At 39.2% G+C, this 12,198-nt stretch overlaps 1 long non-coding RNA gene across 1 annotated transcript; it reads left to right on the forward strand.

Annotated features, from left to right (window-relative positions):
* The first annotated feature begins 9,513 nt into the window (after positions 1-9,513).
* Positions 9,514-11,356, forward strand: LOC108502206. Its single transcript, XR_001876374.1, has 3 exons — positions 9,514-9,578; positions 10,666-10,760; positions 11,264-11,356. It is a non-coding gene; the product is annotated as an uncharacterized LOC108502206 (long non-coding RNA).
* The last annotated feature ends 842 nt before the right edge of the window (positions 11,357-12,198 follow it).

Raw genomic sequence — 12,198 nt, forward strand, 5'->3', positions numbered from 1 at the left:
GGCTGGGGCAGAGGAAGATTCCCTACTCCATCCTCGTGAGACCCCCACCCTGAGTACCTCCTCTGGCTCTGGGGTCTCCAGCACAAGAAGAACACGGACCTCTTGGAGCAAGGCCAGAGGAGGCCACCAGGAAGATGAGAGGGATGAAGCACCTCTCCTATGGGGAAGGGCTGAGAGAACTGGGGTTCTTCAGCCTGGAGAAGACAAAGCTTCAGGGCTTTCCAGCACCTGAAGTGAGCCAAGGCAAGAAAGGTGGAGAGGGACTTTTTATGAGAGCACGTAGTGACAGGACAAGAAAGATGGCTTCAGACTGAGAGTAGGTTTAGATGAGATACTAGGAAGGAATTCTTTACTATGAGGGTGGAGAGGCAGTGGAACAGATTTCCCAGAGAAGCTGTGGCTGCCCCATCCCTGGAAGTGCCCAAGGCCAGGTTGGACGGGGCTTGGAGCAACCTGGGCTGGTGGAAGGTGTCCCTGCCCACAGCAGGGGAGTTGCAACCTGATGATCTTAAGGTTCTCTTCCCAAACCATTCTATGATTCTGGTATTCTATAAAATAGCTAAAACCAAACCTCATCCTCAGCCTGGTTTTAATCATCACTGTCATAATGTGAAAGATCACGAAATTACAAAGGGAAGTCAAACTTAAGTTGTCTACAAGGTCTGTCTGCTCTTTACTGTAAAAGATGGAGAAAATCTCTCAGAAGACCTGCTTTGAGCTCATCTGTCTGGTATGATAATGGTCCAGGGGCAGCTGGGACAGTGACAGGCAGAATAAATGGCCTAAGACAAAACATATTCTGTGTGTGTGCCTGAGGATTCAGCTCCTGACCTTTGGGGACATCCACTTGTGTTAGGCCTATCATTTTGTCCAGAGCTTATGCAAGACAAATTTGAACTTCACTGAATGTCTGGGGTCAAAAAAGTCGATATTAAAATACCCACAGGCTTCTCATTCCTTTGGCAGAGGAATTCAGGGTAGCTGTGCCCTTCCACCCCACCTAACTGGACACAAACAAAGCTCAAGAGCTTTGTTTCTATGTAGATGTATCACTCCTTAATCAGGAGGAGGTAAGTTATGTACAGCTGGTTTTTTCCCAAGTGTACAGGAGGAGAAAGGACTTCTTATTTCAACCCTTCTGGAGGTAATAACATCCATTTGCCATCAGCCCCTCAGTGTTCCTTGGAAATGCTCTGCCAGCACTTACATCTGCTCACCAAGTTTCACAAAAGCCTTCAAGTCCTTCAATATCCCCTCTCCCAAATACGATTTTTCATTTTGGAGGGAACAAGCTCCATTTTGTTTTGTCTCAGTTGAGAAAACAACAGAAGAGAAAACTTTAAGAATAGCCTGAATCTTTTGATAGCACTGAAACTAGCAGTTATTTCCCCTGGATTGATTCAATTGGATCATTAAATTTCTTTTGTTGGGTTTAATAGAGAATGATTGAAAAATCAATGTATACATGCTTGAGATCATGGAAATGATGATATGTCAAAATGTCAGAGGGGCTGAAGGGGTAATGATAGAGTGTGGGAGAAAAGTCTCCCTTTGACTGCTGTACTTGGAAAGTGAAAGGCTGAAAGTTTCTCACTAAACACTGTCTTTTACTTTTTGAAGCATTTGACATTCATTGTGCCTCAGTACACTTTCTTTAAAAAAAAAAAGAAAGCCTTCCCCAAAGAAATCACAGAAATTATTCTTTCACACCCAAATGGAAGCGACAATAAATTGGTAATAATAAATATTTCAGCTCCATGTGAAGTCACATATGATAGTCAGCTCATAAGTTCAGTGATGAGAAGGAGAAGTAATTGTGGAGTTTTGACTGGCTTAGTTTTTTTCTGCACAAGATCTGAATGTATGCATAGTTATGAATAATTATCGTTAATTTTAGACTCCCGATGGACTTTTACTAGAGTGGTTTTAGGAGGTGCCTACCTGCCATTAGTTTCTGGTGGCTTCTTAATGCTGCTTTTTCCTGCCCCAGAAACCAGGACATTATCCTGAACTGCTGCTTTGGTGGTGAAGGGTACCCAGGAAGATTTTCTATAGCACCAAAATCATAATAGTCTCTTGGATAACCATCCTCTGATCTTCTTAAATTGCATCATGGAAAAATATCTACAGCAATATCTGTAAGCTTCTCTTTAAAGACATATGACAAATTCATAATACATGATCCTGCTCTTTTTATGTCCTTGACAATTTTGTCATTGATTTCAATGATTAAAAAAAAGATCAGAACTTGAGGACTCACACCTTGTTCCCGGTCATTTAAGTGCAAATTAAAATTTGATGGCAATTTCGGGGAGACACCAATTGTAACTTGCTTTATATAAAGCAGTTTAGACTGCTTTAGAAGTGCAATAAAATGTCATCCAAATAAAGAGAATGAATGAGGAAACCTTTTGAAACCAGGCATGATCAAAGGGTAAAGCTGTTTTTGGTCCCTCTTAACCTCAGTGAATCTTTTTTATTTGGAAGTAGAAAACGTTGTGGCACTCTCACGCTGCTGTCAGTTATGGCAGAGCTAAATTTGGCCATTTCAGTATAAATCATGAATAAGAAAAAGCACGAAACATTAGCTGGATTGTTTAAATAGACTTTTCCATCTCTGCTTGAAGTACTGAAAGAATCTTGTTAATTTGGTGATTTCTTCGCTAAGAAACGGCTCAAAACATTCTTAAAAAGTCCTTTGGGCTGCCGTCCAAAAAACCCCTTTAATAACACCTTCTATTTATTCTTTTTTAGTAATCAATCAGACCTCTGAGTTGTCATCATGTCTAAACATTTGCAACTTATCTCACATTTTGCACTCAGCAGTAAGTCTTCACAAAAGGCTCAAGACCTCAAATCTTGGACAGGCATAATTGAAAGCCACAGCCCTGGTTTGATTACACTTGGGGACAAAAAGGGGCAAAAGAAAAGGGTGAGCTTTTAACGTGCACGAAGTTAAGCAGCAGTTCTAATTCAAATAATTGAATGCCAGCATGGCTCATTTAGTGGGGGTTGCAATGGCACCAGATTTCTTAAAAATCTTTTTAAAGATATATTTTATTGAGATTAATGTGAATTTGTTGGACCACGAGCTTCCTTTTGGGCAACAAGTTACACGAGCTGTAAGTTGCCCAAAAAAACCAGAGTTCATAGCTACCCACATGTAATTCATCCTGCTGCATGCAGCCCTAAGGTGACAATTATTTTTAAATTCCATAAGAAATAGAGGCCTGATATGATGGCTAACACTGAATAGCTGTTTTTTTCCTTCTTACAGCCTGGAGAAGACCTCATGGGTGATAACAATATGTCACCTCTAATCTTATTTCCTATTCCCAAGCTATATTTTCATCAAGATTTTTCATTTTATTCTGCATTTTACAATCTGATACAGCATTAGCTTTTTTCCATAATAGAAAAAAGATACTTTATCAGGACTAGAATGATTGTATGGGTTATACTTCCCTTCCATACTTCCTTTTTCTGAGAATGCTTAATTTTTTACCAATATTGCTGTGTTGGGATGTGAGTTGGTTGTAATGGTTTTGCCTACACATCAATATATTTTCTGGGAGGAAAAAAACTTTATCATGTTAAATGACAATGTCAGTGAAAAGATGCTTAACTATTGGAGAAGTTTAAGGCCTGATCTATACCAAAAAGGACAACTTCAGTACAGCACTTTACAGGCAATTATAACATTACAAGTTTTAATATTGTGTTGTAATCAAACATCCTTCTACCTGAAATTGTCTCAGGGTTCAAAGAGTCTTAGAGCTGCTGTGGAGAGCCTCTCCTGTTGTTCACAAGCCAATTTGGGCTTTTAATGGTCTGAGTAGCAGCCTAAAACAGGCACTTGCCCTGTATCCTGCACCCTCCAGGTCAATCCTGGATATCTGGCAGATCTAAGCAAACATCCAGTGATCCACTTTTCTTTTGAAATTCCATTATGGGCAGAGCTGCATACTTTGACATAACATGATTCCTTAAAAAGGCACTAAAAGAGCATGAACTTGCCTGCACTCTCCAGAGCAGAAGCAAAGGGAAAAGCAAAGCCCTTAAGCAGCTGCTTTCTCCTTGAGAGTTTCGTTTCCAACGTCTATAAAGTTTTCAGCTTTCTACAAGGTATAATATGAAGATAATCCTGGTCCTAAGTTCCTTAAAAGATAAAACAGAAAAGATAAGGAAGCTCAGAAATAGAATTACTTCCTGAATTTTTGTGTCAACGTATTTGCAAACATTGCAGAAGCGTCTCATGATGAAAAAGCAGTTGCAGAACCCTCTAAATTCATTACTGCTAACACAAGCCATTTATTAATGGGTAAATAGTATGGCTGTATAGATTTTTGTAGGGCTCCCAAACCTATCAGGAACCACATCCTCCGTTAGAATGAATTTTCACAGCGCTGCAGGTTTGATGCCCACTCACCAGAAACAGCTTGAAAAATAAACAATTAAAAGAAAAAAAAGGTGTCAGCGCTTTGCACTGTCACAGCTCAGAAAAAATCTGAGCCAGCACTGTGACTTTGGAAAATTTGCAGAGTCTAACTTATGACTTTCATAAATGAAGCTTCAAATTTCTGTTCTCTTAGGACGGACTAAAAATTGAGTTGAATTTCCTGAATGCTCACGCAAGCTTATTTTTAATCCATGCATGGAAATAATCATATCAAACCCCTTCTATAATCACACGAGGTCTATATTTGTGCCTGTTTGCATGCTTATGCACAGATAAATTGTGATGGGAACTTTGTGTCTCCAAGAGCCACGAGAAATGAGTATGTAACACCTGAAGAGTACAGATGGAAATTCGAATCCTCCCCAGTGTACAATTCAACCAGCTCAGGTCAACAACAAATGACTATTTCTTCCCCAGTCCCAGATAATAAAAAATCAGAAGTCAGTTGTGCCCCAGATAAATATCTCCAGTGGGGAAAGCAAGTATGGGAATATTTGGTACCATTTTTTAATTTTTCCTTTTTTATTTTTTTAATTCTAAGTAGAAGTATATAGTTAATATTTTAAAGATATTTGCCAATCCAGTCAGCCCTTCCAAGGGACAACAAGTAAAGTAATTAATCAGTCATCACCAGTTTCCATCAATCCAGAGAACTAAAGAATTTTTTAATAAGTGTATCAAGCCAACTATAAGTAAAGAATTCTAGTTAGGAAGTTCCAATTGCTTTGTGGATATGCTGGCTTAGAAAATTATGAGTGCTGGGTATCTGTGCATGGGTTTGTCATAACCCTGCATGGCAAGCAGGCTTTACATACTGCTGAATTCCAGCTGAATTCCTGCAGTATCACATATTATATTCGCATTAAAGCCAAATGAGCTCATCATGATTAATGTGACTACAATGGATACTGAAGGAATTAAAAACGATTATCCACTCATTGTAAAGGGTTGCTGATAATTAGGGCTATTACACAAAAAGGTACATTTTAAGCAATCACCACAGTTAATTCATTCAGCATTATATTATACAGTGCTGATAACAATGAGTTCTCCTGGCACTCCTGTGGTTCCCACATGTGTGTCCATCAATAACCCATTGTACTGCACCTTCCCTGGTTGAGCATCGAGTCACAAACACTTCAATAATGTGCTGCCTGTTGTGAGCATTTATTATGCCTTTTTTTACAGTTATTTTCTAACCATTAGCAAAACAGAGCTATAGAAACCATTTCCAGCACTTTGATCAAGGTGCAAATATAACTTAAGTATTTCATTAAACAAAAGGAGAACGTGTTCTTAAATATATGTGAGTACTTCTGTGGATAAAATAGGCCCATAAACTTAAAAACCAGAAGTTCAACTAAGCAGACCAGTGTTTAGGCCTTTCATCTTTCATCTTGTTCATGCATTCCCTGCCATATTTCTCCTCCCCATTTGATGCTTTTCTCTGATATTTTGACTGAAGTCAAGGCAGGAGGGACATTTTGTTGGGTCTGTGAACAGATAACTCATAAATATCAATACTAATGTTGAGAGGTCCAATGTGACAACAACATTTGTTTAAATTTCACGTGATGTTTGACACGACATCAATGTTTGTTTAAGTCCCTCCAGTGCATCCCAGTTCTGCCTGATTGCCTGAGCCAAATCCCAGGCTTGAGGGTGGCTGCTCTGTAAACTCCTGGCTTACACCTTCTCATATTATTTCAATAAGCAGCAAACCATATCTTTGGTAGGAGCCATCCCATAATAACCCATGAGCAGACTACAGCTTTTAGTAGGTCTGACTCTGTTGCTCTCATCCTTCTGTTGGTTACCTGCTGTTTAATTCTGGTAACAGTGAACTCGTCACCTAATCTTTCCTAAAAATAAACATGCATCAAAGCCCCACCAATAATAATAATAAAAAATATACTTTCATTTAACACAGCATTTAAAGATATGTGCCACCTAATCTCGAGTTCTCCCAAGGGAGATAGAGACTATTATTTTGCTTAAATTTAGGCAGACACCTAATCACCTTGCTGAATCAGGGCTTCAGGAGTTAGACAAAAATTTTAATGCTTTTCTTTTCCTAAGGACTGCAGGATTTGCCCTTTAGATAGGACTTCTTTGTTATTTAGTGGAAGTATAAATCACTTTTACAAATGTCCTTTCACTTGCATGACTGTCATATATTTCTCTCCTCCTTTGTATTTTTGACAGTTTTAACTTGCACAAAGCATCTAGAAATCATGTTTTCAACAAATGTATTCACCTGTGGATGATAAAATGAAAGAGGTGGAGGCTAATAGTGCTGAATTATAGGGTGGCAATTCAAAGCTATGAAAAGAAAGTCTTGAGGTCTGCTGAGTGCCATACCCATTAAAATGTCTGTTTTCAATAACTGATAAGAAGTGGAATGTTGGCACTCTGCTCTCTCTTGTCCTCAGTGATGCTGACAAACATACACCTTGCTGGTATTGAATGCAGAATATTATTTTTGCAGGCTACTTTATATACTGGGAATGGCAGTTTCCTGGGAAAGAACAAGACATTACAGGTTTCAGCATCACATGAACAAGTCCCCATTTTTTTTTTCATCAATAAACATTTTATTCCTAACAACACTTATTAATAATTCTAAATAATGCAGCTGTTTTCTCCAAATGAAAGAAAACGTAATTTAATTATAATGATTAAAATCAGTTTTCTCTTATTGTAAAAGGAAATAGTAATGCATCCTGAATTAATGACATGAAGTCGATCCTCTGGTGATCCAGTTTAGCATTTCCCACTCAGATACATTTATCTATGCAGTCTGCATACTATTTAGTCAGAGTCAAAATATGAACCTTTTTTGTCTAAGGGCATCAGATTTCAGTTAAATTCTCAGTTTGAAAAAAACTCAAATATGAATTAATCTCCAGTTTATCTAATTTATGAAAGGCTGAAGCCAGGAACAAAAGGCATGGTACGACAGAAAGGACAGGTTTTAAGCTCACCATTTGTCAGAAAAGGGATGCCCAGTGTTGCCTAAAGAAAATGCAGAGAGAAAAAAAACCTCCAAGATAATTTAGTTTAGGAGGTGAGAGAAGGAAAGGATCTTTAATTTGTACCTAGGCATAAGATTACAAGACACACATACCCCCCGTGCCTCAGATGTTACAATTTACAACACTGCCTGTCCAAGCCCAAGTTTTCCCACCCTGTGGCTTTTGCCCTGATTCACCCCCATCCCACCCCCTGGGAATTGGGGCTGAGGGAGTTTTCAGGGCTCTCTCTTCGTCAACCATCATCTTCTTCAGAGTACAAAGGGTACAGGGTGACCCAGTTCCTGCCCATGTTCTGCGGTTTGGGTCAAGATACGAGAATTCTCCAAAGAGAACAGGCCTATCCAAGAGTGAGACTAAACATATTCCAATGGAATCCAGGGGTGGAATTGATATGGGGAGCATGGAATGGGGTAATAGGGGGTGGGGAATGTGTATGTAGTTTCTGTAAGGGAATAAATGCTGCTGCTTCTAAATCTACTTCTGCTATATAACTACTTATAAAACTTAGAAAAATGAGAAAAATCAAAAAACTAAAAGGACCTTGAGGCATCACTAGGTTTTTTTGTCTAATATTAAATATTAATTATACTAATATATACTAATATTAAATAATATTAATATTAGTATATATATAATATTATTATATACTAATATTAATATTAAACCAACAGCAGAATCCTCAAGGACTTCACCATTTCCCACACCCAGTGAGCTTTCTGCAGCCATCACAAGGGAGCTGTCTCTTGTTCTGCACTGTCAGTGCCACTATAGACATCACCTCAGGGTTTAGTTGCGTCTTTCTTCGCTCCTAATGTCTTATCCAAGGTTTTTTGAACTCAATGGAGTCAATGGCTTAAAGGGGATGTCATTCTGCGAGCCCCAGAGCTTGTCAAAACGCAGCCTTGAGGCCGGGAAGGAGTGAAAGTTGTTTGTTTGATGGGCTTTTGTTTTCGGTTTGTTAAAATAATCTGGGAGGAAGAAGAGAGATCAGCCCGGTGCTTTAGCTTGAGTGGCTGATAGGATACATCCTGCTCAGGACCCCCATGCCCTGCTTAAATAAAAGTGCTTTGCAATGTCTGCAGCGAGGTCAGAGCAAGGTGAAGGAATCTGCTCCGTGAAAATGGGCTGTGTAGTTTGCAGTAAATACATTTCTGGGCTTCTTAATTAAATAGGCAGGACACCCTTGCATAGCAAAATTTAAAAGCAGGCTATTTATAAATAGGTGCTTACAGCAAACCTAATTTGGGGAAATACTACAATTTCCTCACTAATGATGCTTTGTCATTGTGTGCTTAAAAGCTCAGATCTTTATTTTGCTTTTAGTACAATGTTTTCAAGCTGAATTCATTCCAGCCTCGCAGATTTCGAGTGAAGACGTTTTTTGAGGCATTTGAGTGCAAATTAAGTGCCTGCAAAATGACAGCAAATGAGAGCACTGCTTCATCCTGCTTCAATAAATTTATAAATGAGCGAATCCACATTTTGCCCCCATCTGCATCCACATGCCCACGCAAGCACACACAGTCACCTGCAGTGCAGGAATATGCATGAGCAATTTCTATGGGAAGAATGGTTTCTTCTGGAAAATAAGAAATTCTTGAAAGGAAAGGCTCTGAACAAAAAACATTTCACGTCCAAAGCGAGCGAGAGAGAAAGGCCCTCTGTGGTGGCTGCTTATTCAGTACCAATCATTTGTGCAAGTCAAATTTCTGACTGGACTGTGGGTTTCCAGCAACAGATATTGAAACAATGCCACCCACTACCACAGAGCTGGAATATTCCAGTGGACTTCCTAAAGAAGCTCTTTCCTCACAGAAAACTTTGAAAAATAATCTTTTCAGAAACAAACCCGTTTGCACTGGATGCTTTTTTTTTCTTCTTCATAACTAAAGGCATTTGCATGAGAACCAGGTCTTTGTTTTAAAAGGATCCAGCTCCCCAGTTTATTCCCTGCTTGAAGTCATAATTCCTGCTTTGTGACATCATCATTGATTAGAGGGAAAATTCCTATTCTTGAGGAAACAGAGGGATTAGCTGCAGTCCTGCTGACTCTAGGAACGGGGGGAAAGAAGATATAACTTCGAGTAGGGATGCTTTTTCACTTGCTAACATTTCTGCATGGCTTTTTTGCTTTGACAACGATGTCTTCCAACACATTACATTCAACCTCCTGCAAAAGCTTTTTTATGTGTAGGTGGGAAGCGAGCAGAAAGTCGTGTATAAAGAAAACCAGGTGTTCATAACTGTCTCCCAGTTGTTTATTACAATAAATAAATGTATGGACACAATTTGCTCGTTTTTCATCCAGGCAAAATGAGGCAGAAAGAGACAGACAATGAGAACTCAGCTCAGATATTGAGCATAGTGATGAATTTTGCTGTAATTCTCAATGTCACCCAGGTATTGATGAGGGATTCTCTAAACTAAAGTTAACCAACATTTTATGGCCATCAAGCTACCTGTCAGGGGTTTTGCTTTTAACTCTCTTCTTAATTTAAACTTTTGGACGCTTACAAATTTTTTTAGAATGGTTGCAGTATTTTGTAAACACGTGCTTGTTGTGACTTGTCCACCTAATGTCGTGACAATGGGTGACAAAAAGCGAAAATCCTTCCTTATAAACCAACATTTTTTCGTGTCAGGAAACACATAAGTCCATCCAGCCCCTGACCTGGGACCACTGTAGCCACACAGTGCTCTGTGCGGGTTAATGAAGCCTTCTCAGGCTGCCTAGTTCAGATAAAATTCTTTTTAAGGGCCAAGTTATTACCCCTAGATGGAACTGCATCACGATGCGTAAAAGTGTCAGCCTGGATAGAGGTAGGCAGAGACTGTCTCCATTGTACTTCATTTTCCTGGAGAGACGTGCCATCAATCTCCTCTCATGGGTTCTCTTTTTCCCCAGGCAGCTATTAGTTCTTCTTTATGCCTGTTTTAGTTTAAATTCATGTTTCTTTACTGATATTATGAATACTTTCAGAACACCATGAATGAGTGCTTTGTGCAGAGGGATGTACTTGTTTGGTAGAAATTGCTGCCTTGATGCATCCTGGAATTATAGCTGGGTTTTTTTTTCACAACCATCTCGCAGCTGCTTTAACTAATCTGCTCCAGGACCAAGTAATCAAAATTCAAATAACTGTTGATAAACACTGACTTTTATTTTAAAAGGCTGCATGCAAAGATCAGCAACCAATGAAGGCACAATTCTGGCAATAAAGGGCATTTCAAAGAAAAAACAAACAATGAACCGCCAGAATTATTTGGTAAGTATTGTGTTTATAAAATTAAGTTGAAAAATACCATTGTGAAATATCCTGAGATACAGGAACAGGATCATACTGTCCTTGCGTGCAATAACTGGTGATCCTCATCAGGAAAAAGTGAGGAGTAGGGAACTTGAAAGGGGAATCAACATTTCTGGCACAGGTGATAGGAACTCCCAGTATTTTACCTGCTCCACTGTTGCTTGCTGAAATCATCAGATATGGGTGTTTTTCCAGGGTGGTCTGTGGTACTTGTCAGTCTCACATCATTAATCAGTGACAAATTTTTCACAAATCCTTAATCCCGTGTTAATTCTAATAATTTTGTGAGGAGCTGCCAAAAATTACTTATTGTTCTGTTAATCATTACTAATAGGAACAGAGGACTGACTTGAATTTCTCCATGAAAACCATACTAATTAGAAATGTCTGAATACATACAAGTCCTCAGAGATTAATTTATTCATCAGAATCAGTTAATCACTTTTCCTTTACATAATTAGACAGCTCCTGGTGGCGAGGAAGACCCCTAAGTTTTCTTGGAAAGAAGTAGACTGTGAGCTGACATTGGGAGAGTTCTCCTGGTTTCCTTTGTGTGAGCAGAGATCAGTGCAGGTGTGGTTTTGGTCCGTTCCCCATGAAGGAAATCTTGAATATGAAACACTTTTTAAAAATGGCTTTTCTAAAGCTGCATCAGACAAAGTTTTCCACAGTCTTGCCCTTCAGCTGCCCACTGGGACCAGGGTCAAAAGTTGCTGAAGAAACGGGTAAAGTTTTAGTATTGATGGGTCCAAACAGAAAACTGCTCCCTTTGTGTGGAGAGAGACATCCAGAGACAGTCCAAATATTTAACCCTCTTGAATATTTTACAGGCTGAGCTTTCCTTTGACCCACCAGAGATTTTCATATGCCCTTCAAAACGATATCACCCGAGTGGATCACTTTTAGGTCCCCTGGTAATTCATTTTAAAAACATTCTTGTGTCACAAGTATGGATTTATTAAAAGGGAGAGCTAACAAGAAAGCTGCCCTGTTAACATCCTCTTTTAGAGAGTGAATTCTCTACCTTTTGATCTGGAAGAATCCCAGGAATTAAATTACCCAGAGGACCCTGTGGGCTGGGGTGGCAAGTGCTGTGGGTTTTAATGTCCTTTATTGCACATTGACATATCTAATTATACTGACCCATTACAAGCCACTGAGAGAGTATAAACTCTTAAATGCTCTAGAAATGAGTGCTCTGTACTCTTTGCTGGCTACTGACTGGCCAGAAAGACTGTAGAGCAGAGAAGCATTCCTCCTCTCTCTCTTGTGTATCTGTAGAGCAAAGCACACAATCTTCCCCAGTATTAATATTTTAAAAGATATCTACTGTAATATGTTTCAGTTCTGCCAACCACTCAAATAAACTGCAACACAGAGCCTTTGCAACCTAATG

Source organism: Lepidothrix coronata, unplaced genomic scaffold (genome assembly GCF_001604755.1).
Source record: "Lepidothrix coronata isolate B3197 unplaced genomic scaffold, Lepidothrix_coronata-1.0 Scaffold114, whole genome shotgun sequence".
Taxonomy (NCBI): Eukaryota; Metazoa; Chordata; class Aves; order Passeriformes; family Pipridae; genus Lepidothrix; species Lepidothrix coronata.